General features: G+C 45.8%; 1 protein-coding gene across 1 annotated transcript in view; it reads right to left on the bottom strand.

Annotated features, from left to right (window-relative positions):
* The window catches only part of LOC308058926 (uncharacterized protein C11orf87 homolog), a 39272-nt gene extending 38505 nt beyond the window's left edge, over positions 1-767 (bottom strand). The window contains exon 1 of the mRNA XM_080375522.1: positions 389-767. The gene's annotated coding sequence lies outside the window, so the exon portion shown is untranslated. The remainder of the gene's footprint in view (positions 1-388) is intronic.
* Between the last annotated feature and the right edge of the window lie 9690 nt (positions 768-10457).

The raw sequence follows: 10457 nt of genomic DNA, 5'->3' as shown, positions 1-10457 counted from the left end.
CTGCAAAGGGAGCCGGACACATCAGCGCTCCGAGGCACCCACCCTGCGCTGCGCCCCCCGCCCCAAAACACGGCGCCGCCGGCTGCGGCAGCCGCCTCCCTGCGCCCCGCCACGGCAGCGCCCCGAGCGGCCCCGGCTCCCCGCCGGGGGGCGGCTGAGCCGCGGCGGGACCGGGACGGCGGCGGGGCGCCGCCACACCGGCTTCGCGCGTTGCTCGGCATCCCGGGCAGCGCCGCCCGGCCGCTCAGCCCAACTAGTTGCCGCGGGAAGGGAGGGACGGAGGGAGCGGCGGCGCGGCTGCCAGAGCCTCGCACCGCGGCGGGGGTAGGCTGCCGAAGCCGGGCGGGGACGCGCCCCGCCGTGCCGGTGCCCGCCCCGGAGCCCTTACCTGCGCCGGCGGAGGCAGCGAGGGAGCGCCCAGGCGCCGCGGGCGCTGGGGGCTGCGGCAGCGCGGAGTGAGCGCGCAGAGCGGAGCCGCCGCCGCTTCGGGGAGCGCCGCCCGCAGCCTATAGCCGCCCCGGCCGGTGACGTCAGGCGGCGCGGCCGGGCCCGCTCGCCGCCGCCCCGCACGGCCCCCGGCGGCGGAGGGGGCGGAGGGGGCGGCCCCCGCCCAGGCCCCGCAGGCACCGGTGCCCCCCGCGTTGCCGCCAGCGCCGCCGGCTCCGCGCGTCGCCCCCGGCCCCCGAGCGGCCCCGCCGCTCCCCGCCCCTGCCCTGCCCGCCTCGCCCCCCGCGCTCCTCCAGCCCCGGCCGCCGGGACCGGCCCGTGCCCCCAAAACGCCCCGGCCGCCCCCAGCCGCCGCAGCCAGCCCCTTCCCCCGCGTCCCCATCCTCGCCGACACGCCGTGGCCGGCGTGCCCACACCGAGTCACCCGCAGCCACCCCCGGCGCCCTCACCTCCCGGCTGCGCGCGCCCCCATCGCGGAGCCGCGACTCGGTACCACGCCCCGAGCACCCCGTACCCCCCCGGCACCGACATACGCACGGCACCGACACCCCTCAACGGCACCGACACCCTCATGGCACCGACACCCCCACGGCAACGACACCCTCATGGCACCAACACTCCTCATGGCACCAACACTCCTCACGGCACCAACACTCCTCACGGCACCAACACTCCTCACGGCACTAACACCCCCACTGCACCAACACCCCCCCCACAACACCAACACCCCTCATGGCACCAATACCCCCCTCGGCACCAAAGCCCCTCATGGCACCAACACCCCACCGGCACCAACACCGCCGCAGCACCAACGCCCCACGGCCACCCGAGCGCCCCTCTGCCCGCAGCCAGCACGCCAGCCCTGCCCTGTGAGGCTGGCGTGAATCCGTGGGTGCTGCGGAGGGCGCAGAAGGACCCTTGCACCGAATCGCAGCAGGTAGTGCAGACGCAGGCAATACTTGTACAAACTTGCCTTACCGAGGCTAAGCGAAGCTTCGCGGGTGTTTTCTTCCAGCCCGTATGGGTATGAACCCCCATTAATACATTTAAGCTAAACATCAGACGATTGCTAAACATAAGAGAATTTGTGATTTGAAAAATACTTTCAGAAGAGGTAAAGGGGCAAAAACAATAATTACCTTTAATGGAGCTCTTTACATCTTCAAAAGGAGCAAAGTGATGTCGTTGGGTATCACAACATGGGGCAAGACCTGATGGCCTGCGAGATTCCTTCAGTCCCACGTTGTTGTGTGCTCTCGGCTGACCCTGGGTGCTGGGAGCAGAGTTACTGTGAGGCCCTAACAGGAGAACAGGACTTAAAGGGACAATAGAAAGCGTCAGTCTTTTCTGGTGACTTGAAGCCACCTGAAAAGCCTGGAGGAAAACCTGTACAAGAGGAGCTCTGACATCAGTGGGGAAAATCTTCACTCAAGAACAAAGATCTGTTAGATCTGTTGACCTTGATAGCCAAGAGCCTGTCCCAGCGGCGGGTAGGAGCCAGTAAGCCGTGCATCGAAGCCCTTTATTGTTTCGGATAGATGTCTTCCGTGCCACTTTTGTCTCTGTAAATGCACCACAGCTTTTGAAATTTGGCCAGTCACCATTACCTCTACGACTGTTCCAGAACAAAGACTTACACTGCAGGGGATGAGCTCCGTTCAACCCAGTTGGGATAGTAGTAATTGTTTGCAGAAGGACTGCAACTTAAGGCTTCCTCTAAAGCCAGAGGAACGGAGGTTCCCATTACTCCTTCCCCTCCCCGGAATGACAGGATCTGATGCCTTAGAGGGGTGCTGCAGATGCTACACAGAACGGAAAGAAGTTCAGTCCAGAACTGAAAGACTCATTTGCCCACTGCTCCTCTTACTCAGCTCCCAGAGGCGCATACTCAAGCGTGGTTGCCAGAAACACACCTCCTCCGTGCATTCTCAGCCCAGCACTCTTTGCACATATGCTCACCCCCTCTTGCACACCAGCCACATCTCCATATCCTCGTTGACACTGTGCCTGCACCCCTTCCTTCCTCCACACCTTTCTCGAAGGTGCACACCCGAGGTCTGCATTCCCATCTGCTCTATGGTCTCTGCTTGCTGCCTTAGGGGAGAAAACCACCCCACAGGCTAAAACACCAAAGCAACCTCCAGGCCATTCCCTCTTCCCTCCGACTGCAAAGTAGCAGCTGGGTGGGGGGTTGCAAAAGAGGGTGAGGGGCATAGGGGCACTCATTGAACACCTCTGATCCTGCTCAGAAGCAGCCAAGGGTGTGATATAGATCAGTAGTAACTGTGCTTCCTGACTGGGCTCTACTGAATGCTTTAGCTTAAACTGAAGGTGGGCAAGGACAACACTTAATCCCAAAAACACAGGTGAGTTTGTGAAAGCGTAGGAACTGCACTGAGGCTACCATTCAGAAGTGACCAGATGATCAGAATTAGAATTTCCCCCCTCCACTCCCCCCAAAACAAACAAACAAACAACCCAACAACATAAGAATGACCTTTTGCACAGAAAACAGTATCGGCAGCTAGAATACAGGTATAAAGATCTCCTAGGATGTTAGCCCTATTTATGGCATAAATAACCAAATTGTGGATTGAATAAACTTCAAAGGCAAAGGATTTACTAACTCGTAATGTGATCATTGCAAAAGCTGATAGGTAAGAATACTTAGCCATTGCACTATAGTATTTGACTATGTCTTCAGGTTTTACTCGTCAGAAGATGCAAGACAAAGCTGCTGAAAGTTAAATTGCCTTAAATACATTTAAAATCCTATATGTATTATTTTCATCTGCTGTCTTTTGCCACCTGACCATTTGCCTTCCGCGGGTCCCAAATTGCCTCTTCCCATCTCTCCTGCCCCTGTCCCTGCTCAGCCCTTTCATCCAGACCAGTGGGCTGAAATGCCTGGAATGATTCATGTGTGCTTTGCTCATTACTTTCAAAATGCTATTCAGATTATTCCTTGCTTTTAGCGTTAGCAAATAGTGAAAGTGTGCCTTGTGAATTAGTATGTTAATTATTCCAAGTATGAGGTTTTTCCAAAACTGCAGGGAATGAAAGATGGGTTCAGGGAGTAGAGAAGGGCAGAGACCTCAGAAAAATGTTTAACTCCTTCCCTCCTGTCTCAGCCACTTTTCTGTCTGGGTTCATGTACAATTTGGGAATATTTCTGCTTCAGCGTAAAGAAAGGAAAACCAAAGGTAGTTCTTGCTCTTGCTGGCAACTAGTTTTACAGTTTTTAATGAGAGACAGTCAGAAAAGAAGCATTGTGGAGAAGACGGGAAATAACTGTACTGTAATTATATATACCTTGGCATTCTGGTTCATACTGGCTACCAGCCAACCAAAGCGTATGGATTCGAATACCCATGATCAGAATACAGGGAGTTTCAGAAATCAGGGGGGGAAAATCTGTACTGCTATGGACCAGTAGCTATGCATTATTCCTTGGCTCTGGCTAACAATTAATTAGATTTTAATATAAAAATACAAAGAAAGAGTATATCTCCAATAGATAATATAGTCATGAAACCCCCTTCCTTTGTTTAGCATGGAAATAAAGGATATGGTATCTTCAAGAGTGCTCTCTTTCAAGAATAAATTGCTCATTAGTTATAGTGAATTTCCACACAGTATATATGCAGTATGACGTTTACGGAGGTTAGGTTTCTTGCTCAAGTAGGATTGGCTGCTGTGCAATAGAGGATATTATATTAAGGGGATATTTTTTGTATTTTGCAACAATGTTTGTACTCATTACAATCTTGCTAACTCCCAATTTTCTCTGTATTCACATTGTTAAGAAGCAAGCAGCATACATATCTGCAAATCCCCCAAATGGACTTTTGTACATGGATATTTTTTTTAATCTGTTAATTAGAGAAGTTGTTCCTTCAAATGCTAATTCCTCGAGCCCTGTATTACAAGGCTCTTTTTTGCCAAGACAGTTGCCTAATGAGATAACCTGTGTGAGCAAAGACTGTTCATGTAAGTAAAGATTTGATGGTTCAGGCTCTCGGCTATTAATGACCCTTTTTGAAAAAAAAAATATATTGTCCCACCACTGTTTAAATTTAGCAGTTGATTGCATATAGAATAATGCATGATCCCTTTTGCATCAAGACTGATGTCATCATTTGCCGGATAGGCCAAGTACTCAATGAATGCCAATGACCCTCGTATTGATTTGCAGTCTCCCCCTGGGATTAAGGCCATCTGTACAGAAGCCTTTCAGGACTCTACATACTCCCACTACTACTGGTGAAGCCCAGTGATTTAAACATGGTCGGAAACCCTAGCACTGTAAATAGAATGAATTCCTAAACCAAAATAAAATAGATCTGTATTTCACATGCACTGGTAGGTCAGCTAAGATCCTGCACATGTAAATGTTTGTCTTGAAGAGATACTTTAAGTGTCCTTGAGAGTTTTTAATTGGAAATAGCTTGACTGTGGCTGACAAAGCTGCTTCCCAGGCTACCCAGCTCAGCAGCAGATACCCTTCTTTCTTTCTTTCCCCCACACCTTCTAGAAGAGGGTAGTCTGGGTGATGTGGGCTTACAATTACTTTGTTCTCAGGAGATGATTCCTTATGAAGCTTAAGGACAATTTTACATATTCAATTTCTATTCTTACTTTAGAAGCATATTCGTTTCTTGTTCTGGTAAAGCAGACACCTACCACATGGGATGGTGAGAAGAAAAAAAAAGAAAGGATGCATGTGATGCTGGCTGAGGAAGGTTACTAAGCTTTTGCTGAATTAAACAATGTGTTAAATGGCACCAGGAGTAGAATATGGGTCCAGACTATGAAGAAATAAACAGGCAATATCGGGCATGCCTGACCAAGTACACAGATCTTTGGTTTAATTATAGCAACAGAACTCTAAAGCTGCCACATACGTATACTTACTAATGAGTAGCAGATCTGGGTAAAATTAATACAAAGGGAGGAAAGAAGGGCAGGATTTTATCTGTAACTGTACATTCAAATTGCTATTTATTTTTTCATTAGACAATACATTTTAGAAAGGCAGAATCAGAGGAATGACCTTTCAGATTTAATCTTTTTGCTCTTCTTAATAGCTTACAGAGTTTTCAGGGAATTCGGAGGAGCCAACTGATTATATTTTTTAAATAGAGAACATGGGTAGTGGTTGGTGAAACATAAGCTGACTGTACCAGTGGGTATCACTGAGAGAAAAAAGAAATTTTTATTGCTTAGACTGGACAGAGGTTTAAGCATAGTTATCCATAATATAAATCTGATTTCATATTAACAACCCCTCACCTGCTTCCCTCAGCACAGTTTGAATGTGTTTCAGAGATAATTCAACATATCATTCACTCCAGCTTTTAATATGAGATAAAGCACTTGTTCAGTCGAATTCCATTTACAACAGGGTCAGATCCAGCCCCAGAGGATGGTGGGTTTGTGCAGCCTCAAGCCTGCATCCACATCATGTCATACAGGGCACTTTCCCATGCCAAGGGAGAGAAACAACCAGCCACACCTTCCATAGGTTATCCCATGGGTCAGGAAGAGAGCGGTCCTGACAGATGCTCGTATGATCCATCTGGACATTGAGGCAAACTGGAACAGCAACAATGTGAAAGGGTCGCACAGGATAACGGTCCGGTGGCTGGCAGGAGGCTGGTAGAGAAGGGACTTAAATTTGGGTCTTACATTTCCAGGCAGCACGTGGCTTAGCCTGAGACAGGAGATTTTCTTGCTCATTCCATGCACATAGCAAGCCTCCTGCTCCCCTTAACATCCTGGCTTTGTTCCAGGGAGGAAATCTAAGAAAGCTGGGAAAGTGTAATGGATGACAAAGCCATTTACCTCTAGCTCTACCAAAAAAAATCCATGCTCAGTCAACTCCAGGCTCAGTGCACTGTTCATCAGTGAAGTACATAGCTCAAATTTTGCCCTGGGCCTTTTATAATCCTTCTCTTTTCTTTTTTTTTGGTTGCTTTTTTTTTTTTTTTAATCAACTGCTGTGCAAAGATGGAAGTTAGTAGCACTCATTATTATTCCATTCTGCTCTTATCTCCTGGGCCCTAAGCACACAAGAGACCCCTGGTCTTATCCCCACTTTCTCACTATCATGATAGCAAAAGAAATCCTGATACCAGCTGCTGGAATTACCTTTTTCTCTTGTTGCATAGCTGAAAGCCTTTGTGGACAGCCCTGTTCTTTCCACTTGTCTTTCACCCTGCTTGTAGCCAGGATGTTAACAAGCAACCATCTTATGCACCACTTCTCTTACAGAAATTTGAATTAATTTTAGAAATGTTGTTTAATCATAAACCTAGTTTTCACTAGATTTACACCACTTCAGCTTTTTTCTTCTGAGGATGTAATTTGGAGGAGAGAGAAAGAAAATACTATTTTTTCGTTACAGGATCATCCTCAAACTTCATAAGCACAACATTTCTTTATGGTCGTATCTTCTAAAGTAGGATGAGAAATGTGAAGGTCTTATTCTGTGAGGTGCCGTGTCCTGTGGTCAAATCCAACCCAGGTTACAAGCACTTGCCCATAGGAAAGGTAAAACTAAGTATGTCACTAATTGCTTGATGGGTTGGATCATGCACCTTTCAGCAACAGCCCCGTGCAGACATTCCTTCCCCTCTTTCCCAAAAACCTATGTAGCAAATGGAGCTTCTCTGGCTGCAACAGGAATGGTTACTTCCATGGTGAGGGGCCTCCACCTTATGAGTGATACAATCAGCTTTCAGAAGAAAAAAGGCTTTCAGACAAGTGAGTTCAAGGCTTTCACTTCCTTATTCCTGGCATTTACCTGATATCATGTAGGATGTGCTTGTGAATAATCCATTTGTACCAAAATAACATCATTCATCTTAGAAATGCTTATTTTCCCAGTGATATCAGCAAGAAAGCAGTTGTTTACTGTGTTTTCATTTTAAGCTTTCTTCACCACCAAGTGTATTAGGCTCTACTGTAGTACCCTGTAATCTCTTATTACCAAACTCTTTGGTTTTTTCTCTCTCTGTCTCCTTCTGCTAAGTTTTATTATACTCTTTGCCATGTCATGTCTGAAATTAGACTGAAAACGCTTTGGGAAAGCAACTGAATTATCTGATTTTTATCAGGAGATGCTCTGAGAGAACATAAGCTTTCTCCAAAATAAAATAAAAACAACTGCTGCAGCTGCCGGAAATAAAGAGGAAATATCAATGCAATAAACAGTCAACAAGAGTGACCATATTTTTAAAGCCCTACAAGAACATACTTGGATGTAGCAATGTTCTTGCATGATAGCAGGAGGCTTTTTAGCTGTTTTGCACATACTCAAAGAAAGTATCGATATAACTTTTCTCTGTATACTCAGATAAGAGGTGCCTGTAGAATTTATAACAGGGAGGTATCCTATGTATAGCCATTCTTTCCTGCTAGCACTGCTTCCTACTTCTTCTGACCTTCATGGCTCAAAAGTATAAATTAGGTCTCTCATTCATTGGTATGATACAAATATTTTTACTTGTCTTGAGTGGACCCGGAGTATAGCTTAGCTAACCCACCTCTCACCACCTTTGCAGGTCATGCTGTAGTAGCATCAATGTGAAAAAGAGAAGCTTGGAAAGCAAAAGGCAGACTGAGCCTACAGAACAGAAAACAAAGAAATAGGCAGAAATAAACATGAGAATGCACTGTATAGAATAAAGATGACCAGGTGGAACGTGTGAGGTACAGCGTAGATGTGACAATTCTAAATAGCTATTATTTAGGGAGCAACACATAACAGTGAGAACAGAGATTACAAGAAATTGGAATTACATAACTGAAAATTATGCGACATAAAACCATCATTTGTCATTTCAATCACAGGCCCATAAGGACCTAACACTAAATGCAGTTTCAGCTGCTCTAGTTAGAGGGTTTGTAATAAACCTTACGAGAATGCACATTTTAAAATCCTGTAAACTGTGATGGTATGAAAAAAATGTGAAATGCTACAGTATTTCTCATATACAGAGATATATATCAGCTGTCACTTTCAGTCCTATGAAGTCCTTTCCAGCCTGTCATATTTACTCCACAAGTTTGAGAATAAGTTGGACATTTACCATGAAGTGTGTTAAAGTATGTTGTAAACTCTCAGGGACAGGTACTAGGAGAACAGGATGTCTTCCTAATGAGGGGGAATGTAGAAACACAGCTAAGAGAGAATAAAATGCACCGCATTTAGTTTTTTCTATGAAAAGAAGAACAGAGAGGGAAAGGAAAGAAACAAAAGGAAGGGAAGAAACGAAAGAAAGAAAAGAGAGAAGGAACAGAAGGAAGGAAGGAAGGAAAGAAAGGAATACACTGTAACTTGTCTAATGAAGTGGTTAGGAAACCTGAAGGTCTGGTTTATGAGCAAATGGATAGGTCATTAAAGAAGAATGAATTAAAGATCAGCCTGTAAAGTGCCAACATGGCACAGAACAAATGTTGTGAATTGCAGCCTTGCTAGTACAGAAAACTAATGAGACAAATTGAACACCAGGATTTTTTTCTCCACAAATGTCAGTTGTATAAAGATTGTGTATATGACTGCTGTATCCACAAAACATTAAATAGCATTGAGAAATCACCTTGAAAATTAGTTGTTTGTTGTAAACCAAAGAGCATTTTTTGTTTTATAATTGGAGTAAGTAGAAGGTAGGGAAAGGGGTTTTGTACATTTATTTGGGAGATCTATTTCCTTGGAAAGGTAGACTTTTATGAAAGTACAGATTTCTACAACGATTCACCAAGAACTGAGATTTGCACCTATAGGCAAGCAGATCTCCGGCAGAGGATAGGATTTTTACAATGTAGTTAAAGGAATGACAAAGGTATCCAGAAACTTGTTATTTAGAAGAAGAGGGAGGAAAAGGTGAAAGAGAAGGAGAAGGAGAAGGGGAATCCACTGTTTCTAAACATGATTGGAATATCACTATTTGGCTTCACAGAAATCCGTAAGTATTTCAGGGTGGCTACTTTCATGTCTTTTATGTGTGTTTTTACAGTTTTGGTACATAAACGTGAGATATTAATGATTGACAAGGAACTTATTAAAAATTACTAAACAAAATATTAACTGAAAAGTTTATAGTGTTTCATTCTATCCACAAGTTCAGAGTCTATCAAATGGAAAGGTGTGTGGACCTTTCAAGTCTATCTGGGAACGGGACACTGTGGAAAAGGAGTCAGTGACCAAATTGTGCAGCAGGAATGAAGAATATGCATAAAATTAGGATGTCTCACTGTGCAACAGCAATTTGGCAGGAGGACGAGGGCCACCGTTCATCAGAAAAGCTGGAGGGATGTGCTTATGGTAACACTTGGGATCAATACTAACCAAACACTACTGCAGCCCTAAGCACAGTTAACACGGCTGTCAGAGCAAAGGGCTTGGCTCTGTAAGGGACTGGTCTTCCTTTAAGAAACTTAACCCCTTGAACAGAACTGCAGCAGATGGCATTAACTGCTAGCGCTCTTCATACAATGACTAAGAAAACAAAGTGCCACAAAGAGACTAAAGAAGCCAAGCACACATTATAGGAATTTTGCCAACAAAATATCTTTCTTTAGCCTGACTATTTAGGGACTCACTCTAAATGTAAAAGCTGGGTTCTGGTCCATGTTCAAAAGACCATTTATGTATTACATATTAAATAGTTCTTGGATGAAAGATAACCAAAGAGTCCAAGAGGACTGGACCAGAAAAAATGTGACACTCTGCTCCTACTTGAATGCCCTGTTTAGGTGATCAGTAGCTGAGAGAAGAGAGGCTGAATATTAGAATTTAGTTTGCAGGATCATTAGCATCCAGAAGTGGGAGAAGGTTAGTGCTCTTTGAGAAGGTCAGCTGGGATCCTCTCTGGATGTGAATCTGCTCCTTGGAGTAGTAGACAGGGACAAGGCTTGGGTGTCCATACAGCTTCATTGCTACCACACCCTGCAGCACAGTTTAGGTCTGTGGTGACTAGCACCCTCACAGACAATACGCTACCATA

The sequence above is a fragment of the Falco punctatus genome, assembly GCF_963210335.1.
Source record: "Falco punctatus genome assembly, chromosome: 2".
Taxonomy (NCBI): Eukaryota; Metazoa; Chordata; class Aves; order Falconiformes; family Falconidae; genus Falco; species Falco punctatus.
This window is presented reverse-complemented; position numbering and strand designations above follow the sequence as displayed.